This window comes from Triturus cristatus, chromosome 7 (assembly GCF_964204655.1).
Source record: "Triturus cristatus chromosome 7, aTriCri1.1, whole genome shotgun sequence".
NCBI classification, from domain to species: Eukaryota; Metazoa; Chordata; class Amphibia; order Caudata; family Salamandridae; genus Triturus; species Triturus cristatus.
Window position 1 is genome coordinate 1,432,977,335 of NC_140590.1, and position 22,838 is coordinate 1,433,000,172.

Consider the following 22,838-nt stretch of genomic DNA (forward strand, 5'->3'; position numbering starts at 1 on the left):
AATGTAGATGATATGTCAACATGATAATAAGAAAAGTGAAACAAATATTCATCGCATCATATACATCATTCAACAGGGCCACAAACGGTCTAACAGAGTATAGTACAATCCATATTAATTCACCAAGATTCAAGATCAACAGTACAATGTTGGTATAACTGTATTATAGGAAATGGTGTAATTCATCATGAACATTAAGACCAAACTTATTGGACCTGAGACGGCAAATCCAAGATGCCTCCCGCTGCCTGAGTAACAGTTCTCTATTCCCACCTCTCTCAGGCATTCTTACATGATCAATGCCACAAAATGTAATGGTCTTGTCATTAGGATGCTCATGATTTATATGTACAGCAATGGGATATTTAGAATCACAGTTTCTTATTGCTCGTACGTGTTCCTGAATTCGCAGTTTCAGACTACGGATACTGCTACCAACATAAGCCCTATCACAGGAGCAGGTAATCATGTACACTGTAAAAGTAGTATTGCAGTTGATAAAGCAATTGATTGAAAATTCCCTTGATTGTCTACTCTTAAAATTCTTTTGTTTGTTCAGACCAAATTTGCATATAGAACAGCTATCGCATGTGTAGAAGCCTGATGGTTTTGCTGGTAACCAAGTGAGATGAGTGTCTTGTACATCTTTCACATAGCTTGGACTGAGTATATCTTTGAAAGTTCTATTTCTACGATATACTATTTTGGGTTTATTTGATACTATATGACCCGCTAGGTTTTCAGCATTCAATAAATTCCAATTTTTTCTTAAGATGTTATAGATGTGATTACTAAAGTTATTGTATTTAGTAATAAATAGAACTTCTGAAGGTTGTGTTTTGGCACATTGTCTTCTAGCGTTACTAGTTGATAGCATCTCCTTTCTGTTCAACGTTAGAGCTCGTTTCTCAGCATTATTCAAACATGAATGATTGTACCCTCTCTTTGAAAAGTTATTTTTGATTTGGGCAATGTTGTTCATAAAATCTTTGTCCATGCTGCAATTTCGTCTAGCACGTACCATTTCACCATAAGGGATTGCTTTGATTGTAGACTGAGGATGAGCACTCGTGGCATGCAAATAGCTATTGCAAGATGTTTTTTTCTTGTACATATTGCTGTGAATCTTGGTATCACTTGTGAAGAGTTTTAGATCAAGAAACTCAATGCTGACATCAGAGTATTGGATAGTTAATCTGACATTGAAATTATTCCTATTCAAATACTCATAGTACATGTTAAGACTTTCAACTGTTCCCTGCCAGACTCTTAAAGATAACAAGAATCTGGTCATCAGAGAAGCTGATAAGGGCGGGAATATTGTCCTGATGAACACCACTGACTACCTGAAGGAGATAGACAGACAGTTGAATGACATGTCCTGTTATAAGAAACTGCTGACGAACCCCACCATCCAAATTGAAAACAATGTGAATTCCAAATTGTGGGATTGGCATGAATCATGCTTGTTATCTACCCATGAATATAGATTTCTACAAGCACACCATTCTAGACTGCCGTGTATTTACATGCTACCCAAAATTCATAAGGGGGGCCCCTTTCCACCAGGGAGGCCCATTATCTCCGGCAATGGTGGACCTACGGAACACATTGCCCAATATGTAGATGGTTTTCTTCAACCGATTGTAAAAAATCTACCATCCTACCTGAGGGATAGTGCTGACCTCTTGTGCAAATTAGAGGACTTTTCATGGGACTCAGATAATTTACTTTTTGTTACAATGGACGTAGAAAGTCTATACACCTGTATTCAAATGCAGGATGGGATAAGAGCTCTTAAACATTTCTTGTTTAAACGGGGTGCCCAGCACCTTGAGCACACCCACATGCTGCTTGAAATGACGGAGCTCATCTTGACACAGAATGCCTTTTTGCATAATGATAAGTGGTTTCTTCAGATACAGGGAACTGCCATGGGTTCCAGATTTGCTCCATCTTACGCCAATCTCTTTATGGGACTGTATGAGGTGGAGCATGTCTGGGGTCCAGGGGCTTGCAGATGGAGTAACAGCATAATTTTTTATGGACGGTACATTGACGATATCATTATGATCTGGCAGGGAACAGTTGAAAGTCTTAACATGTACTATGAGTATTTGAATAGGAATAATTTCAATGTCAGATTAACTATCCAATACTCTGATGTCAGCATTGAGTTTCTTGATCTAAAACTCTTCACAAGTGATACCAAGATTCACAGCAATATGTACAAGAAAAAAACATCTTGCAATAGCTATTTGCATGCCACGAGTGCTCATCCTCAGTCTACAATCAAAGCAATCCCTTATGGTGAAATGGTACGTGCTAGACGAAATTGCAGCATGGACAAAGATTTTATGAACAACATTGCCCAAATCAAAAATAACTTTTCAAAGAGAGGGTACAATTATTCATGTTTGAATAATGCTGAGAAACGAGCTCTAACGTTGAACAGAAAGGAGATGCTATCAACTAGTAACGCTAGAAGACAATGTGCCAAAACACAACCTTCAGAAGTTCTATTTATTACTAAATACAATAACTTTAGTAATCACATCTATAACATCTTAAGAAAAAATTGGAATTTATTGAATGCTGAAAACCTAGCGGGTCATATAGTATCAAATAAACCCAAAATAGTATATCGCAGAAATAGAACTTTCAAAGATATACTCAGTCCAAGCTATGTGAAAGATGTACAAAGACACTCATCTCACTTGGTTACCAGCAAAACCATCAGGCTTCTACACATGCGATAGCTGTTCTATATGCAAATTTGGTCTGAACAAACAAAAGAATTTTAAGAGTAGACAATCAAGGGAATTTTCAATCAATTGCTTTATCAACTGCAATACTACTTTTACAGTGTACATGATTACCTGCTCCTGTGATAGGGCTTATGTTGGTAGCAGTATCCGTAGTCTGAAACTGCGAATTCAGGAACACGTACGAGCAATAAGAAACTGTGATTCTAAATATCCCATTGCTGTACATATAAATCATGAGCATCCTAATGACAAGACCATTACATTTTGTGGCATTGATCATGTAAGAATGCCTGAGAGAGGTGGGAATAGAGAACTGTTACTCAGGCAGCGGGAGGCATCTTGGATTTGCCGTCTCAGGTCCAATAAGTTTGGTCTTAATGTTCATGATGAATTACACCATTTCCTATAATACAGTTATACCAACATTGTACTGTTGATCTTGAATCTTGGTGAATTAATATGGATTGTACTATACTCTGTTAGACCGTTTGTGGCCCTGTTGAATGATGTATATGATGCGATGAATATTTGTTTCACTTTTCTTATTATCATGTTGACATATCATCTACATTGACCAATCCGGATGACTCATTTGACTTGGTCTGCTTTTACTCCGCTTTGCTATCAGTATCTGAGCTCTCTGCAATACTCCTCTGACATATGTTCAATGGGTCTTCCATATGACTTGTCATACCCCCATGAACATGTATAGGCATTTTTCGAAAGAATTCTGATTAGGTTGCTTTAGTCCATTGAGTGTCATTTTTCTGGCTGCACTGATACTGGGAAGTATCTTTATGAGTCACTTCTTTGATTTCAAAGAGGCGGGCTTTAGGATTGCCCACTCACTAATAAGTACTTTTCTCTTTATAGGATGCATTGACCGTCTCATGTCCTTTTTATTTTTATTTTTTTTGTATTTCTGTATCCAGCAGGCTTAATATTGATTACGCCGTTTCGAGATGGCCGCCGCAACTGTGCGCCTTTCGCTATTCGACCGTCCGCATTTTGACTTTTAAACTCTGCTTTCATCAGTATCGAGTAGACTTCATACTGATTATGCCGTTCTTAGATGGCTGCCGTCACTGCGTGCATTGTTCGCCATTGACTGTCCTCATATAGACTCTTAAAGACTGCTTTCAATAGTGTAATGCTTCTTGACACACTAAATGACCTCATTTTAGCAGCAATACTTATTGGCATATTTTTTACGAAATACGACTAATGCAACGATTTAGTAACTTTTTCTTTGCTTTACTCATGCAAATGGTTTTTAAATAAATTTATATAGAATGTACATTTTTTAAGCATCAGTATAAGTGAAGCGGTCTTTCTTTGGAAATATAAACCTTCATAATAGCAACAAACAATTCTATTATGTGTGCAGTACTAAGATGGCCGCCACGCTTCTTTGCGATTTTGCGGTGTATAGACTCTTTCTATTTCGGCCATTCGACAGGTGTTACCTATCACAGGACCGGGAGGGTTTAAAAACGCTCCACTCTAGATTGCGTTTATTCGCAGGAGACCACCACAAAAAGAGTACGGGTTACTATGCCGCTCTGGTAAGTTTACAGGGGTGAATAATTTAGTATAAAATAATAAATAAATTATTTTTTAGGGTTTTCTGTACATGCCATATATCCTTCCATTCAAAGTTATTATTTCGTATAGATTTTAATTCTTGGATTCTATACGTTATTGTCTGCCAGTGGTCGTTATTGCGACGTTTTAGTACTATCTTATTATTTCCCTCATAAACTGCTATCAGCTTACTTTGCCCTTATAAGATGGCCGCTGATTTGAATGTTTGGCTTCTTTAAGGAGGTCTCTTCACACGTAGGGGAATCCTCTTGTGTTCTGAGCATTTACTGTGATTATTCTTTTATGAAGTCCCTTAAATTTACATCGCTCACGCCATTCACGATGTGGCACTTAGCACCTTGGCTACATTAGCACGCAACATCTTATCATGCTACAGTATCATTGAACAATTATTTGATAAGTGTTAATATCTTTCCAATATGGTTGCGTGATTTGTCAGTCAGTTATTTTTTAACTCATATCTCCTTTTAGGTACTGAGTCTAGCGGAAGACTTTAAGCAGCTTTCGCCCCTACATTTAATTATTTTACGAGTGGTTCTGGTACCACACTCAGAGATACACATATCTATTGGGTGAGTTGTCCTTAGGACATTTTATTCTTTCTCTAAAAATACGGAAGTGTTTCTAGTTGTTTTTAATTTTGGTCAGATGCTTTATTATTCTCGGAATACAAATTTTGAAGGACAGTGATTGGGAATACATGACCTTATGGGCACTGACCCTTTGGGCACTGTTCTGGTGTACATTAATAGGTCTCTAACTTCTCTGCTAAACTTGAACAAAGTCTTCTGATATACTAACCATATGTGAGATTATTTGTCTCTCATAAATCTAACTTTGCATCGGTTTATCAATAAAATCTTTTTTTTATGTGTATTTTTCCATAGGTATTGTCCCTTACTTACTGAAGGTCTCTACATAACGTTTCCTTTAACTGATGTAATTCTATGCAATAATTCTTGTTTTGGTAAGTGATATATGGCTAATAATATCTTATCCCGATTTATATCGAAGCTATGAATACGTATGTATTAAAAAGTAGGTCTTTACTCATCTTTACCTGGTCTAGGTGTCTGACGGTCATTTAGGGTTCACATGCTTCTTTTCTCCCTTTTTTTCATCATATGGTTTTTTCTCATATTCCAAAAGTCCATCTTAAGGAGTTTGGTGCACATGTTTGTGAAGGAAGTTTTGTCCTGACACGAATGGTTAATGAGATGATATGCCTAATATGAGCTCACTCACAAAGTTCTGTCATTATTCAAATACAGGATTATTTTAATTCTAATTTTGAATGTTAGATACAATAATTAAATAAATGTGATATAATGTTGTTATGTTTTGTTTTGTCTTGTTCTTAGGCCCTCTTCTTTTCAGCATGATCAAATTTTTTATTGATGTTCCAAATAAGATGAACTGTTAACTCTGTTTTATAAATTTACGTGTATAGAATGATTATATATCCTAAATGTATAAATATGCTGTTTTTTTTTTTGAGAATTAAAGTATATTTTGTATGTATTTTTCTATAGCCCTGAAGAAGTTTCCGTGTAGGAGACGAAACGCGTCGGCTATGGCTTTCTTTTGCTATCAAGATTGTGATACTACATACCTGTGATATGATGTAATAAAGAGAAGACTGATTAAGAAAATCAAAGTGACTTCTTGGAAAATCCTTTAAATATTATGGACTCTCTTTAAATAGTGCTGAACCTATTTTGCATGTATGTTTTGAAAAGGACTTTTGTCCTGACTTAAGGAGCTCAGAGGGAAGTGTTCCTTGGTTCTTTGCACTATTTAAGTTTATACTGAACGACACTATTCATTTGTCAGGTGCGGTAATATAGCCTTCTCCCTCTTCGCATTTGGTTATACAACTCATTAATTATGAATTGGGCTGAGGGCTGACCTTGTCTGGGGCAAGTACTCTAGTTTCAGATAAACAGAACCAGGGGTCAATTGTTGCAAGTCCCTGTAGTACACATCTTGAACTTTATTCTTTCTTGGACCAGTAAGCAACAAAGCCTTCAGAGGTTTTAGGTGGTCAAGCTCCGCATAAGGAATGAAGTTGCTGCCACTCCTGCAGTTGTATTGCGCCTTACAGTTGTCTACCATGCTGATGTACTTGTTCACATTGAAAGAATAGGATGAATTTGGTGAAGAGACAATAGCGTACTGGTCAAATACTTATTAATTAATTTTGCCTCCCATAGCCCAGGCTTGAACTACATGAGATCTACTGAGATATTTTTGGGAACTCTTTTATTAAACATGGGCCACAGATTTAGGGAAGCAAAACCTTTGCAAATTCTTTGGGCCTCAATCCGAAAATGTTGTTGCAGTCCCAAGGTTCCTAGGAAAAAAAGAAAACAACTATTGAAGAGCTGGTAATGAAGAAAGTGAAGAGCTGGAACAAAACCCATTTCCCAGTTGCTGGTCATGTATTCAATTACCTTTACCCGTATAGTGTGTGTAGTCAAAGTCAAAGTAAAAAAAAAACTTTATTTCAGCTGTATAAGACCTTAAAAGTACAAAGAACCTCAATAAATACATGCAATAAAAACAATAGAAAGATTATAACGAATAATCCAAACAGTTCAAAGATGCCACAAATACATATAATAGTACAAAGATTAAAAACACATCCATTAATTAACACAATGTCTAAAAAGAGAAAATGTATGAACATCGGTAAGCACCTCAAGTATGCCTTAATTCCATTTTTACATTGAAACTTTATACAGACATAAAGACCTTTTTAGCAGCAATCATAAATCTCCCTGTAGCACACGCTATATGTAAGGGCAACATTTCACTTATAAGATCCATCGCTCAAAGTCGATTTTGAATTTCATATTTTAGGAAGATCGGGCATGGAAACGTTTTCTGCTCGGCTAATACTTTAAGGCAATCTAGTAGGATGTGTAATATATCTCTTTTAACATTTAAGTAGTTACCCTTCTTATCTATCATGGCTGTTTTTATCTTCTCATTAGCATAACAGGGGTTAATTCCAATTCTTATTCTTAACCCTTCTCTTCTCAGATGACTATCTGGAAGTATATCCACGTCTTGGTATCCTACTTCTTTTTTCCATGGACATAAATGTTACAGATTTTTTCCCCTCAAGATACTTTTTGCACTGTCTCTGGATGATTCCCCGCCAATAGCTCCTAACTCACTCTTTGTAGATTCCATTTGCTGATTTCCCATATGCAGCTTAATTCTCATCTCATTGCCGACTTTACCCATAATTTTCTTAACCTCCTTGGCCCATTTTAATTCGCTATACAATATTTCCTGTTTACACCAAAAGGATATCCTTTGTTCTCCCCCCACCCGTTTAGACACATCCAGAATATTATAAATGCCATAGTGGCCACTGCATTCCATGACACTAGTTCTGTCTACATTCTTATAGCCTGGATCATGGTGATATGGGTAGTGATAGTAAATATTCTAACAATTTACCCTCTTCAATATCTCGTCTGCTTTTACCGCTTAAATATATCTTCTCATTCCATATTGTAATTGTGATGGGATCATGGCTACAAAGGCTTTCAGGATGGGCCTATCTGACATCTTCCCGTAGTCCTTATTACATTTCTTCAGGCCACTAACTGAGGTCCAAGCTTGTCCTCTCAATGAGTCCAAATGGACATCCAATTATAGTGATTTATCTAACCAGACCCCTAAATACTTATATTCCTTTACTATCTTCAATTTTGAAGGGCCTAGGTACCAGCTAAACTTTGTGATTTTATTACCAAAGCACAAAACCTTTTTTTCCATTTTCACTACCATTTTTTTTGCTCACAGTAGACCTTAAATCTATCAAATTTTCTTTGTAAGCCTATCAGTGTCTGGTCTACAATTACCAGGTTTTCTGCGTAAAGGAGGCAAGCTACACGTTTGCCATCAATTTTAGGTCTGACTCCATTAACTTCTCTCAAGGTTGATGGCAGGTCAGCTATAAACATGGAAAATAGGATAGGAGCCAGTGTAAAGATCTCACCTACAATTTCCGCAGGAACATCAGGGATGTGAGGCAAGGTCCACAACCTCTCCAAACCACCCTATGACACCTGAGAGTAAACAAGGTGGCAAATGGTAATCTGGGTAAGAAGGGAAACAAAACAAGGAAAAAAGGGGAGAACTCAACGCAGTGACTCAATCAACCTCCGGACTCACCAGGATAAGGTAAGAGACTGTAAAATAGGAAAGAGTCAATGCATAAGTACAAGTATAAAGACATATGATGATTTGCTACTTCTTTATTTTTTTCCTTTCCCTACCTTGGAATATCCCTTCTTCTGGAAAACAAGTAATATAATGACGTTTTGAGGCTTGTGTCAGGAACTAGAAAAGAAAAGTGAGGTAAGTACAGGACCAATGTGTATGGGAAGGCACTATGTGTAAAGGTCTGAATATGTGCCTACCTGATCACCCCGTATAGTTCTTGAATACAAAATTCCTTAAACTCAGGTAAAAATAAACTAGTACTTCCTCTCCTAGATCCCCAAAAGGCGGAGCGAATCCCCACAGCGCCGAGAGAACTGGATAAAGTAAGTGTCAACATGTAATCATACAATGAATGTTGGCACAATGCACTGGAAAAGTAGCTTAAAAACAATAATGCATCTTATTGTCTCTCTTTCTCTCCAGGAGGCATATATACACACTGCAACTTCCAAAAGAAAAAAGGACGGCAAGTGTCCCAACAAAGGCTAGGGCTCGAGATCAGGTAAGAAGAAATATTGAAATAAAATAAATAAAGCAGCGCTTTGCGCTGTTACCATATTTCTCAATACTGAGGCTTTTTCTGGAGTCTTTTCTTTTTATGCAGGCAATCGAGGGGAGGAACAGGATGCAGGGACGCTAGGAATGTGGACCCATCACGAGAAAATGCCGGGAGAAACGCTGAGTCCGACGCGAGGAGCGCGACGACCCAGAAGAGCTTCAGGAAAATAGGAACCTAATGAATTGAACGCGAAGAGCAGGTGATCGTGGAAGGCCGGCTTTAGCTTGCTCGACCTATCCCCTGCGCATGCGCATTCAGATTGGCGGCTATTTTAGTAGTTTTTCGGCCGCCGCTTCGCGCAATCCTGACAGTACACCCCCCCCCCTATCAATCCCCCTACAGGTTTGGGTTTGTCAGGATGTCTTCTGTGAAACAAACGCACCAATCGAAGAGCATGTACTTGACTAGCTGGTTCCCAAGTACGTTCCTCAATCCCAAAACCTTTCCAGTGTATCAGATATTGGAGCTTGCGTCTCACTCTACGTGAATCTATGATCGCCTCAATCTCGTATTCTTGTTCATCATCCACCATTACAGGTGTGGGGGCATTAGGGAGACGTGTGCCCGGTTCTACTGGTTTCAGGAGAGAGACATGAAACACTGGATGTATTTTCATCGAGGCGGGAAGGTCTAACTTCTTAGCTACAGGATTCACCACCTTACATATCTTGTAATGGCCTAGGTACTTGGGATTACATTTGCAAACTCCTCTCAACGACAGGTTCTTAGAGGATAGCCAGACCTTGTCCCCTTACTTGTATCCAGGCTCTAAGCGTCTGTGAGCATCCGCTCCCCTTTTATAACTAGCTTTGGCTTTTTCCAGATTTGTTTGTGCTGCTTTGTGTACCTCTTGTAATTCTTTTATAAAGTCTGTGGCTGCAGGAGTACAGCAAGAGGAGGACAGCGGAGATAACATGGTTCGGGGATGAAAACCATAAGGGGAATAGAAAGGTGAGCAAACAGTGGAAGAGTGACAACTATTATTATATTAGAACTCTGCTATCCATACCATCTCATCCCAATCAGCAAGAGTGTGTAAGTCCTGGCACATGATGTATTGTTCAAAGCATTGGTTCACTCTCTCTGTTTGGCCATCTGTCTGATGGTGGTGACTAGAAGACAATCGTACATCTATGTTCAATAAGTCCCCCATCCCTCTCCTGAATTTAGAGACGAACTGAGCTCCCCTATCTGATACCAAAACGGAGGGGGGGCCATGTAAACGTACCACTTGCTGAATGAATACAGAGGCTAACACTCAAGATGAGATGAGGCTTTTCATTGGGATGAAATGGGCCATCTTGGTCAATAAGTCCACTACTACAAGGAGGGTTCTGTTCCCTTTTGCCGTTCTTGGTAAATCTACTATAAAATCCAGGGAGACTGAGTGCCATGGAGTAGGTGATGTAGGTAAAGGCTGTAGTAACCCTGCAGGGTTCTGGTGAGAAGTCTTTCCCTGGGCGCATACGTAGCATGTCTGAATATAGCTTTTTGTGTCTATTTTCATGGTAGGCTACCAAAAGTGTCTGTATAGCAAGTCAAGTGTCTTCTTACATCCTGGATGCCCTGCAAGGTGATGAGTATGACACCATTCCAAGGCCTGCAATTGCAGCTCTAGAGTGGGGAGTACCAGCCCTTCCCGCACGTAGGACAGATCTTGAGCTACAGTGACTTCTTGTGTACCTGTTAATTCCTTTATGTCTATGGATGATTGTGCCTTTTTAACTCCATTTATAAACTCTTCTTCGGTACACAGAACCCCAACTATTCGCTCCCTGGCTATTATAAGAGGGGGTTCACCTTGTGATTCTATGGACCCATAACCTAAGTGTGACAAGGCATCTGCTTTCTCGTTCTTTTTGCCTGCTTGAAATTGGATGACGAAGTCGTAATCACTAAAGAAAAGAGTCCAACGTAATTGTCGCATGGATAAAGCTCTTGCGGATCTTAAGAATTGCAAATTACGGTGGTCTGTGAGGACCGTTATCTTGTGATTGGCCCCCAATAAATACTGCCTCCATTCCTCGAAAACTCTTTTTATAGCCAATAACTCCTTATCTCCTATAGAGTAGTTTATGTCAGCTGGATCTAATTTATGTGAATAGTACGCCACTGGATGGAGTTTTCCTGTACTTGGATCAGTCTGAGAATGTACCCCCCCAGCATCAGCCTCAACCACAAAGGGAAGTGAAGGATCTGGATGCCTTAGTATGGGTGCTTGCGTAAAGGCTTCTTTTAGTTTGCAAAAGGCCTCCTCTGCCTCGGGGGTCCATTGAAACTTCATTCCTTTTTTCAACAACCTAGTGATTGGGGAGGCTAAATCAGAAAACCACTAATAAAGCATCTATAAAAATTGGCGAAGCCAAGAAAGCTCTGTAATTCCATGACGCTTTGAGGTGCTTGCCACTGGTGAATGGCCTCTACCTTCTGTGGATCCATCTTAAGTCCCTGTGGGGAAATTATGAACCCTAGGAAACTTACTTGCTGAGTATGGAAGTGACATTTGCTAGTTTACAATACAAATGATTGTCTCGCAGTCGTTCTAGTACTCTCCGTACGTGGATTACATGTTCCTGCATGGAGGAAGAATAAATTAAGAGGTCATCAATATAAGCAATGACAAAGGTATCCAGCATGTCTTTTAGTACCTCATTGATAAAAAAACTGAAAAGCCGAAGAGGCATTACCTAGCCCAAAGGGCATCACTAAATATTCATACAACCCATATTTGGTACAAAAAGCTGTCTTCCACTCATCTCATTCCTTGATTCTTACAAGATGGTATGCCCCCGTAGATCTAACTTGGTGAAAACCTGGGCGTTCTTTATTTTATCAAGGAGGGAGAATATTAATGGTAAGGGATACCTATTCTTGATGGTAATGGTATTCAGGGCCCTATAGTCTATGCAAAAAGAACTATTGATGGACAGAATGCAGGACAATGTCATACATTCACCCAAGTACAGAGATCTGGGCCTAAATCCATTGTTTTTTTGCTCACAATGCCATTTCAGTTTGGACCCAGCCATATGCAAATCAGTCTTGACCCTGTGCCCAATGGGAACAGTCCAGCCCGAACTGCCAGGCCAGGTCCTCTCTGGACTGGAAACAAGCATCCTAGGACCGGTTTCGGGGTTTCACCCCTCTTTAGCCAGGATAGCTTGATTCCAGTGGCATGGAGAGCACAGGACTCACGTCTGAGCATACCCGTCCCACTCGGGGTAACAAATACAAAAAGAACTATCGATGGACAGAATGCAGAACAATGTCATACATTCACCCCAGTACAGCGATCTGGGCCTAAATTCATCGTTTTTTTGCTCACCATGCCATTCCAGTTTGGACCCAGCCGTATACAAATCAGTCTTGACCCTGTGCCCAATGGGAACAGTCCAGCCCAAACTGCCAGGCCAGGTCCTCTCTGGACTGGAAACAAGCATCCTAGGACCATTTTCGGGGCTTCACCCCTCTTCAGCCAGGATAGCTTGATTCCAGTGACATGGAGAGCACGGGACTCACGTCTGAGCATACCCGTCCCACTCAGGGTGACAAATGCAAAAAGAACTATTGATGGACAGAATGCAGAACAATTTCATATATTTACCCCAGTACAGAGACCTGGGCCTAAATCCATTGTTTTTTTGCTCACCATGCCATTCCAGTTTGGACCCAGCCATATGCAAATCAGTCTTGACCCTGTGCCCAATGGGAACAGTCCAGCCCGAACTGCCAGGCCAGGTCCTCCCTGGACTGGAAACAAGCATCCTAGGACTGGTTTCGGGGTTTCATCCCTCTTCAGCCAGGATAGCTTGAATCCAGTGGCACGGAGAGCACGGGACTCACGTCTGAGCATACCCGTCCCACTCGGTGTGACAAATACAAAAAGAACTATTGATGGACAGAATGCAGAACAATGTCATACATTCACCCCAGTACAGAGACCTGGGCCTAAATTCATCATTTTTTTGCTCACCATGCCATTCCAGTTTGGACCCAGCCATATGCAAATCAGTCTTGACCCTGTGCCCAATGGGAACCGTCCAGCCCGAACTGCCAGGCCAGGTCCTCCCTGGACCAGTTTCGGGGTTTTACCCCTCTTCAGCCAGGATAGCTTGATTCCAGTGGCACGGAGAGCACAGGACTCACGTCTGAGCATACCCGTCCCGCTCGGGGTGACAAATGCAAAAAGAACTATTGATGGACAGAATGTAGAACAATGTCATACATTCATCCCAGTACAGAGATCTGGGCCTAAATCCATTGTTTTTTTGCTCACCATGCCATTCCAGTTTGGAGCCAGCCATATGCAAATAAGTCTTGACCCTGTGCCCATTGGGAGCAGTCCAGCACGAACTGCCAGGCCAGGTCCTCCCTGGACTGGAAACAAGCATCCTAGGACCAGTTTCGGGGTTTCACCCCTCTTCAGCCAGGATAGCTTGGTTCCAGTGGCATGGAGAGCACGTGTGTTTTGCTGTTCGCCCTATGTGGAAAGGGTATGCCCAGACGTGGGTCCCGTGCTTACTACGCCACTGGAGTCAAGCTATCCTGGCTGAAGAGGGGGTGTAACCCGAAAACCGGTCCTAGGATGCTTGATTCCGGTCCAGGAAAGACATGGCTTGGCAGTTCGGGCTGGACTGTTCCCATGAGGCACAGGGTCAAGACTGATCTGCATATGGCCATGTCTGAACTGGGATGGCGTAGTGAGCAAAATAACGATGGATTAAACCCAGATCTGTGACTGGGGTGAATGTTTTGCCAATGTGCAACATTCCGTCCATCATCTTGTGTGTTTTGCTGTTTGCCCTATGTGGGAAGGGTATGCCCAGACGTGGGTCCCGTGCTAACTATACCACTGGAGTCAAGCTATCCTGGCTGAAGAGGGGTGAAACCCCGAAACTGGTCCTAGGATGCTTGATTCCGGTCCAGGTAAGACATGGCTTGGCAGTTTGGGCTGGACTGTTCCCATGAGGCACAGGGTCAAGACTGATTTGCATATGGCCATGTCTGAACTGGGGTGGGGTGGTGAGCAAAATAACGATGGATAAAACCCAGATCTGTGACTGGTGGTGAATGTTTTGCCAATGTGCAACATTCTGTCCATCATCTTGTATGTTTTGCTATAGTCTATGCAGCATCTAAGACCCCCTTCTCTTTTCGGTATAAAAAAAAGAGAAGAGGAAGCAGGAGATCTAGAGGGATGGATAAACTCTATCTTCAACATTTCGTCCAGATACTCCCTCAAATACACATTCTCCTTTTTGGTTAAGGAATACACTCTTCTGCAACGTATGCGAGCTCTAGGCTGCAGATCAATTCTGCAGTCATATACCCTATGAGGTGGGAGACTAGTGGCCTGTTCAACATCAAATATTTCCCTGAGGTCCTGATAATCAGGAGGTAAAACACAATCATTTGTGCCTGTGCATGAAAGGTTTTTCTCAGGAGTAGTTGGATCAAGCAGAATATGCTCCTTACATAGGTTGTGGTTGAATGTTAATGACAGAGATCTCCAATCAATAATCGAGCTATGTTGACATAACCAGGGTAGACCCACAATAACGGGAAATTGGGGGGAATGTATCAGATCGAGTGCAATGTCTTCCTGGTGTTTCTTCTCAATAATCAACGTCAAACTAACTGTAGCGTGCTTAATGGGACCGGAGTTCAAGGTACTACCATCATTCGTTGTAACCTCTTCCCAAGAAGACTTAGATACCCAACGGATTTTCCGGCTCTGAGCCCACTGAACATCCAGGAAATTACCTGAAGCACCTGAATCTACCATTATCTGTACTTCTACTGCCTATTGTTCCCATCTTAAACACGAAGAGAGAAGAAAGTGACGTGACTGAGAGGCCAAAACCTCCATAGATGAGACAATTAAACCTGAAGTACCCGAAGTCCTTGTCTCCTGAGACTTTGGGCTTACTAGTTTTCTAACCGCTTTGTCTGTCTTGGTTTGACAGGACATTCTCTAAGAAAATGGCCCTGTTTCCCACAGTTCAAGCACAATTTCTTATCACGCCTTCTCTGTTTTTCTTCTTCACTGAGGGGCCCTCTTATGCTTCCAATTTGCATAGATTCGGGTTTATCGGTTTCTCTCTCAGGTTCAATTTTCTTTTCTCGATAAGCAAAAACTCTCCCCTCTGACCTGCCTCCTTCTTTCTTACGCTCACTAATTCTATGATCTAACTTGACCACCAAGTCAACAAGGGCAGTACAAAACTCAGGAGGGTCTACTACTTGGGCCAATGCATCTTTTAAGTCCTCTCTCAATCCTTCTTAGAACAAAGCACTACACTTTTCCTCAGGCCATCCAGCTTCAGCCACTAATCTATAGAACGTGGAAATGTATGTGGTCAAATCCTGGGTCCCCTATTTCAATGTTAACAGTTCAGTGTCAGCTGAGTGCGTACAAGTGTGTCTATCAAACAATTTTCTGAGTTTACTTCTAAAGGCACCATAATCCTGTAACAATGGGTTGTTTCTTTCTACCAGGGGTATCGTCCAATTAGTCGCAGATCTCCCTAGATAGGAAATAACGAATGGTACCTTAGCTTGGTCAGTAGGAAAACAGGAAGCTTTGCACATGAAATGGAGCTGACACCGACTAATAAAGGCAGCAAACTTAGTAGTTTCTCCAAAGAAACGCTCAGGAGGTGCCAAAGGGACAGACGGGGGAGTTGTTACTTGTACTACTGGAATATTAGCACTTGGATTAGGGGACCTTACCCCTGTATCGGTTCTCAGTTCTCGCTGTAAGGAATCCACCCTGGTAGAGAGAGAATGTGTCTCTAGTTGTAAAGTACCTAACATGTGGACTAAATCGTCTAAAGTAACCTGATTAACATCCATGGCGTTCAGGTGGAAACAAATACTATTCTTCTTGGGCTTTGCGTTCTGTAAAGATCTCACATATATTTTCCGCAGGAACGTCAGGGATGTAAAGCAAGGTCCACAAACTCTCCAAACCAACCTATGGCACCTGAGAATAAACAAGGTGGCAAATGGTAATCTGGGGATAAAGGGAAACAAAGCAAGGAAAGAAGGGGAGAACTCAACGGGGTGACTCAATCAACCTCCAGACTCACCAGGATAAGGTAAGAGGCTGTAAAATAGGAATGAGTCAATGCATAAGTACAAGTATAAAGACATATGATGATTTGCTACTTCTTTATTTCTTTCCTTTCCCTACCTGGGAATATCCCTTCTTCTGGAAAACAAGTAATATAATGACGTTTTGAGGCTTGTGTCAGGAACTAGAAAAGAAAAGTGAGGTAAGTACAGGACCAATGTGTATGGGAAGGCCCTATGTGTAAAGGTCTGAATATGAGCCTACCTGATCACCCCGTATAGTTCTTGAAGACAAAATTCCTTAAACTCAGGTAAAAATAAACTAGTACTTTCTCTCCTAGATCCCCAAAAGGCGGAGCGAATCCCCACAGCGCCGAGAGAACTGGATAAAGTAAGTGTCAACATGTAATCATACAATGAATGTTGGCACAATGCCCTGGAAAAGTAGCTTGAAAACAATAATGCATCTTATTGTCTCTCTTTCTCTCCAGGAGGCATATATATACATTGCAACTTCCAAAAGAAAAAAGGACGGCAAGTGTCCCAACAAAGGCTAGGGTTCGAGATCAGGTAAGATAAAATATTGAAATAAACTAAATAAGGAGCGCGTTGCGCTGTTACCGCATTTCTCAATGCTGAGGCTTTTTCTGGAGTCTTTTCTTTTTATGCAGGCAATCGAGGGGAGGAGCATGATGCAGGGACACCAGGAATTTGGACCCGCCACAAGAAAACGCCGAGAGAAACTTCGAGTCCGACGCGAGGAACGTGACGACCCAGAAGAGCTTCAGGAAAATAGGAACCTAACGACTTGAACATGAAGCACAGGTGATCGGGGAAGGCCGGCTTTCTCTTGCTCAACTTGTCCCCACGCATGCGCATTCAGATCGGCGGCCATTTTATTAGCTTTTTGGCCGCCGCTTCACGCAATTCTGACAGCCAGGACATATCGCTGTCTTAATCCATTTTCAAATGATATTGTCTCTGTTAGGGTACCCTCTGTGTCCCTGATAATGTGAACCCAGTTATAGTAATGTAGCTCCTGGATAACAGCGAGAAGATGCTTTGGGATATCCCAACTTTTTAGCGTCTCCCATAGATTTTTGCTGCGCACCAGGTCAAAACCTGCTCGGAAGTTGATGAAATAGCAGTTGTTCCACCGACTTCTGCGCGATGGACCAAAGGGCAAAACAGTGATCAATGGTAGAGTTCCCTTCTTTAAAGACCCCCTGCTATGGAGGCAAAATATGATGTTCTTCTGCCCATTCTTTTAGGTGTTCCAATATAGTTTTTGAAAATACTTTTTCCCCTAAATCTAATAAGTTTATTATTCTCCAATTCTTAGGAGCATTTATATCTCCCTGCTTGTGGAAGGGTTTGATAATCGCCCCTCTCCAACTTTCCGGTATCTGTCCAGCCACAAGTATTTCTTTAAACATTTGGGAAAAGAATTTGCCCATCAATCTGACTGTGACTTTATTAATTACAGCTGGCAAATTATCAGGTCCTGCTGCCCTGGTTAAGGATAGATTTTCAATGATGCGTCTAATTTTACCTACTAAGAATAATGAGATAATATCTTTGTCATTCCAAGAATTAATTCTCTTGGTTGCAGTTGTTCCACTTACCCCATCTATCTCTTCCTGTTGCTTCTCCAAAGCCACTTCTGGCACTGCACAGATGATTTCTCCCTGTGACCTAACAGAGCTAACTTGAACTATTTTCCAGAATTATTTTAGTTTTTATTGTCTCTAAAAGATTATCCCAACATTTCTCCTCATGATTTGTTTTTTGATCTCTGATTAACTTTTCACATTCTTTCTTTATCCCCGGTAAGCTATTATGATTCCTCTAATCATACATTAATTTAAGGCTTCTTTGACCTTTTCTGATCTGTGATTTTAGTTTCAGGCATTCCTTTTTAAACCAAACTTTCTCTTTAGTCTGGGCTCTCTGGTTCCTGTTCCCACTGTTTTTCTTCTTTTTTATTTCCACTCTTAGACACTACATAACCTGTCTGATAGTTTCTTCATCCCACCCCAGGTTTTTACTTAGTGTAAAGCTTAATCTTTGACTTTGTTGGTATCTTGATAATTTTTTGCATACTCTCTTCCAACATTCTCGTTGTCAGGCATCTCTGATAATCCATCTGGACAGGCAACACCTTTTCTCTATGTCTCTTTTCCTCCCATTCTAATTCTAGTTTTAAGGGGTAGTGATCGCTTCCCTCAACTTGGGATACCTCAAACCAACTTACTGAATCGAAATTCCACATGTGCATAAAGATATAATCTATTGGGCAGCGTTGTCCCCTTTTGAATGTTTGCCTAACTGGGCAGTCTGCATCTACCCTTCCATTTAAACAGACTATTCCCTTTGTCCTCAAATACTTCACTGGAGCCTTATTTTGGGCAGTCGTTTCAACATTGGGCATTATTTATCTTATATGCAATCAGTGTCTCTTTATTCCATAAATCGACTCTACAAGGGTCCAATTTATGGTTGAAGTCCCCCAACAGAATAAATATCTCACGGGGATGTAGGTGACGAAGTTCCTCTAGATCCTCCTTAAATTTTCCCAATTCACCCCTTTATCTTTCTCCACCTCCCCCTTGCATGTATACATTGACAATAGTCATAGAATCAAATTTTGGGCCTAAGTCCAGAGGTTGCACACATTGCTACATTTCACTTTCTGCGGTATTACATTTTTTGCTTTTCTAGTGGATACCAGGATTGCTTGTCCGCTAGATGGATGCCCCAATTAGCTCCTCTTAGCTGATCTATTTACCTGGACAAATCTATCAATCCTTGGGGTCTCACCACACAGCCACGTTTCCTGTAGGCATCCAATTTTATATGATTCTATGTATCTCTTGAAGCTTTCTGATTTTGTAATTTTTTGAAAGCATTTACATTCCACAATAGCACTCCGAGGCTGTGTAGCACCCTGATATCCTTGTCTATCTCACTCCACCACCCCTCCTCTACATAATCATGTGGTACTAGAGCTCTATATATGTTTCTGAGAATCTGCCCACCCCTTATTCACTCTCATCGAATTGTTCCACAGTGATTTTGAGGTTTTCCTTCGCTTTATGTTCCTGTTCTGTGAACCTAACCTGCCTCGGTCCCAGCCCTGCATGTTGCTGCAGGAAAGATTTTGGGTGACTTCTATGTGTAGACATTTCTGCCTCGGGCACTAATCTAATCCCTTCCATCAGCGGCTCTTGATATGCTTTTGTTATTGTATACACACAAAAGGCCTTAGGAGATTTACCGACCAGCAGGGGGCAACTCCCCTCTAATGTAATCTAGCAGCACGAACCAAGCCACCCTGGGTCAAAGATAAATGGAATCAGAGTGTGGGGGATGCCCTTTTATAGGATGAATTCCTTCACCCACCCGTAAATGGCATGCTCCATCATCGGGAAACCTCCTCGCACTGTGAACCTGGTCACAGTGCGGACTACAACACCCTCACTGTGAGGCAGGAGCTCAGGGATGTTTTTAGTTGTAGTTGACACGAGCTACACTAAAACCTTCAGATGAGCCGGGTGTGGAGGGAGTGTGTAAAAGTGGTAGATGTGAAGTTAAAACTTACTCCCTGGTATGTTAAAAAACAGATTTAATAGAACATCTGGGGGTCAGGACTAAAATGAGTGAGTGAGGCATGCCTGGAAAATTTAACCTAGCATGGTTCAATGTGGTCACAGGGTCGACATGTTTCAGCCTAGGTGCCCACCGCGGAGGTGCCGTTGCTTTCTTCAGGACCGCACATGTAGACCGATCAAGACCTCACGCGGAGGTTTTGGAACCCACCTCGAGTGCACCGTGGATGAGTTGCCACTAGCTCCCCCTACAAGTCAGGGATGCCGCTGAACATCAGCCCACCATGACTGATGTATCGATTCATCAGTCATCTGTACCCTTTTCACACTGCCTGAAGCTGGTACGGTGTCAAGTTTCACACACTTTTTTTATCATTTGGTCCTGAAGTGAGCCACCGCACCTCCGGCTGAAACATGTCGACCTTATGACCACATTGAACCATGCTAAGTTAAATTTTCAAGACATGGCCCACTCACTCATTTTAAATTTGTTTTTTAACATACCAGGGAGTTAGTTTTAACTTCACATCCACCACTTTTACACACTTTTACACACGCTCTCCACACCCGGCTCATCTGAAGGTTCCCGATGATGAAGCATGCTACCCACGGGTAGGTTAGGGAATTCGTCCTATAAAAGGGAATCCCGCACACTCCGGTTCCATTTATCTTTGACCCAGGGTGGCTTGGTTAGTGCTGCTAAATGCTTTTGTTATCGGCAACTTCACCATATTATAATATTGTTTTGCTTTTGTTACTCTCTTCCCTTTATGATTTTCTGTGAAGCCCACTTGCTTAAGGTCTTTGTCCCTATCGCTCTCAGACTTTTGCATTTGGAATAGGAGACAAGCAACTGAAATTGGTTTAATGGTTGGATTTTTCTCTCTTTCTTGCCTCCTTTTCCATACTGCTCGTGCTCAAAATATAGCCATAGGCTACTCACGTCTCTACTTTTTATTTCTGTTTCTTGGGTCATTCTTCTGCTCTCCCCAACTCCCTTCATTCCACTTACTGACCGTTCTCTTTCCTCAACTCTTCTATTGTAAATTTCTCCTTCTCTTTGTCTATACAGTTTATTACAATCAGCATAATTTCAAGCGGTGAAAAAAGGCGCGCTAACCACGGTTATCGCGGGATTTAACACCTGCTTCAAACTTGACTAAGCTATATTTACAATGGGAGGTGGATTGACATGTTATGTCCACACTCCCCTATCAGCAAGATTTTCAATAGCGCACTAACATTATAGCTGCATTTCTCACAGAAATGCCGATTATCGCGGTCTATCGCTGGAGTGTACATCGCCATATCGCAAAGCGTTGCTCATACGCTGCTTACACGGCAATGTACTCCAGTGATAGACGGCGATAATGAAAATCGCGCTAAGCGTGATTTGCGATAATTATCGCATGTCCATGATAATATGCCCCTAAGACTCCACTACTGAAAACTCCTAAATTCAACAAGAAAAGAACTTACAACTGTGCCTTTTCCGGGCTCGCTCCGAGAATTTGGAATGCCCTTCCTCCTGAGATCAGATCCACCCAACGACTGCTTCATTAAAAAAACATGTCAAATGACTACTCCTGATTGACCTTCATCATCAATGCCCCAATGCCATTTGCAATTTACTTCCTTCTCCTGTTTGACAGTCTTTTTACAGTGTGTTTCAAAATGTGTGTTGTTGTTCGTTTGACATACTGCTCTGCTACAACTGTAAAGAGCCTACTAGTAGGGCTGATACCTGTGGATCACTTTTTATTTAGTCTTCCCCTTGCTCCTCCATGAACTAGTTATGTTTCATGTAGTTCCTATATTCCTTATTCTTCTGTACTCATGTTGTTATTGCATGTCAACGTTCGTTCCGTTGTTCTGCGCTCTGATACCTGTTTGGGTCTTGTTCGCGCTCCATAAACTTTTTCAAACAAATATATGAAATAAACATTGATACCTCCAGTAGACCTTGCAATGTTTTTTGTAATATCATCATGTCCATCATGGAGCCAGATGGTGTTCCTCATATCTCAAGTTTTATGATTGAGTTTTGTGCTGATGTTAAATTATTTTTTTTCAGAGACAGTCCCGTTCTCTCTTTCTCTTCTGAGGGGCCTCCACATGTAAAGTTATGATACACCATTTCTCTTCCTTTTTCTAATGTGTACCTGACATCCAAGTAGATGAGTATCCGGGGTGATGATGACAGTCTGGGTTCCAGTAGTGTCTCATTATGACTTGATATTTCGAAGTGGTCTAGGAAAGGTAGCAGAGTCCCAGATAATATCTGGCTTGTATTTTCACCCTGTACTAATTGTCCTTCCTTGTGTAACTGTGATTCTGACAATAATTGTTTTCTTTTGAAATGTTTCCCAACAAAGTTCTTTATTGATTTGGTGACTGAAGCCGCCTCTTGCGGGGTCCTCATGGGGCTATTAGTTATATGTTGCTGCTTTGGATCTCCAAGCTTTGTCTTTTTTTTCCTTCTTCATTCCTCCACTTCCTTGTCTATCCCAGTTATTGTATTCTCCGCTGTGTTGCGGCTGTTCTGTCTCCTGCACAATTTACTTTTCCCTAACGATATCTATGAAGCCGGGTTCAAGCATCCCTTTTATCGGGCAGCCAGGTTTCTCTTCTTATTACGCAGCTACTGGCCCCGCCTTGACTTTTCCTTCTGGTTTAACTCAATATCAAATTAAGTGAAATATAAGTTTAATGAGTTACAGTCCTTTTATTCCTCCCAACCGCCCACTCTCACCAGGTGCCACCAGTCACTTAGCTCAGCCCCCTGTCCTCTGCTGACTCCTGCCACTGTGCCGCCTTCCTTTCTTTCTATCCCTTTTCTTCTATCTCATTTCTCTTGTTTCCTTGGTCTCCTGTTATAAGCAATTTGTCACATTACTGGTCAAAATCCCAAATGGTCCTTGGCACGGGGCATGTCCTGCTGCACGCCATGGAATCTGGGTCAATCTGAGGATCCCATACTGT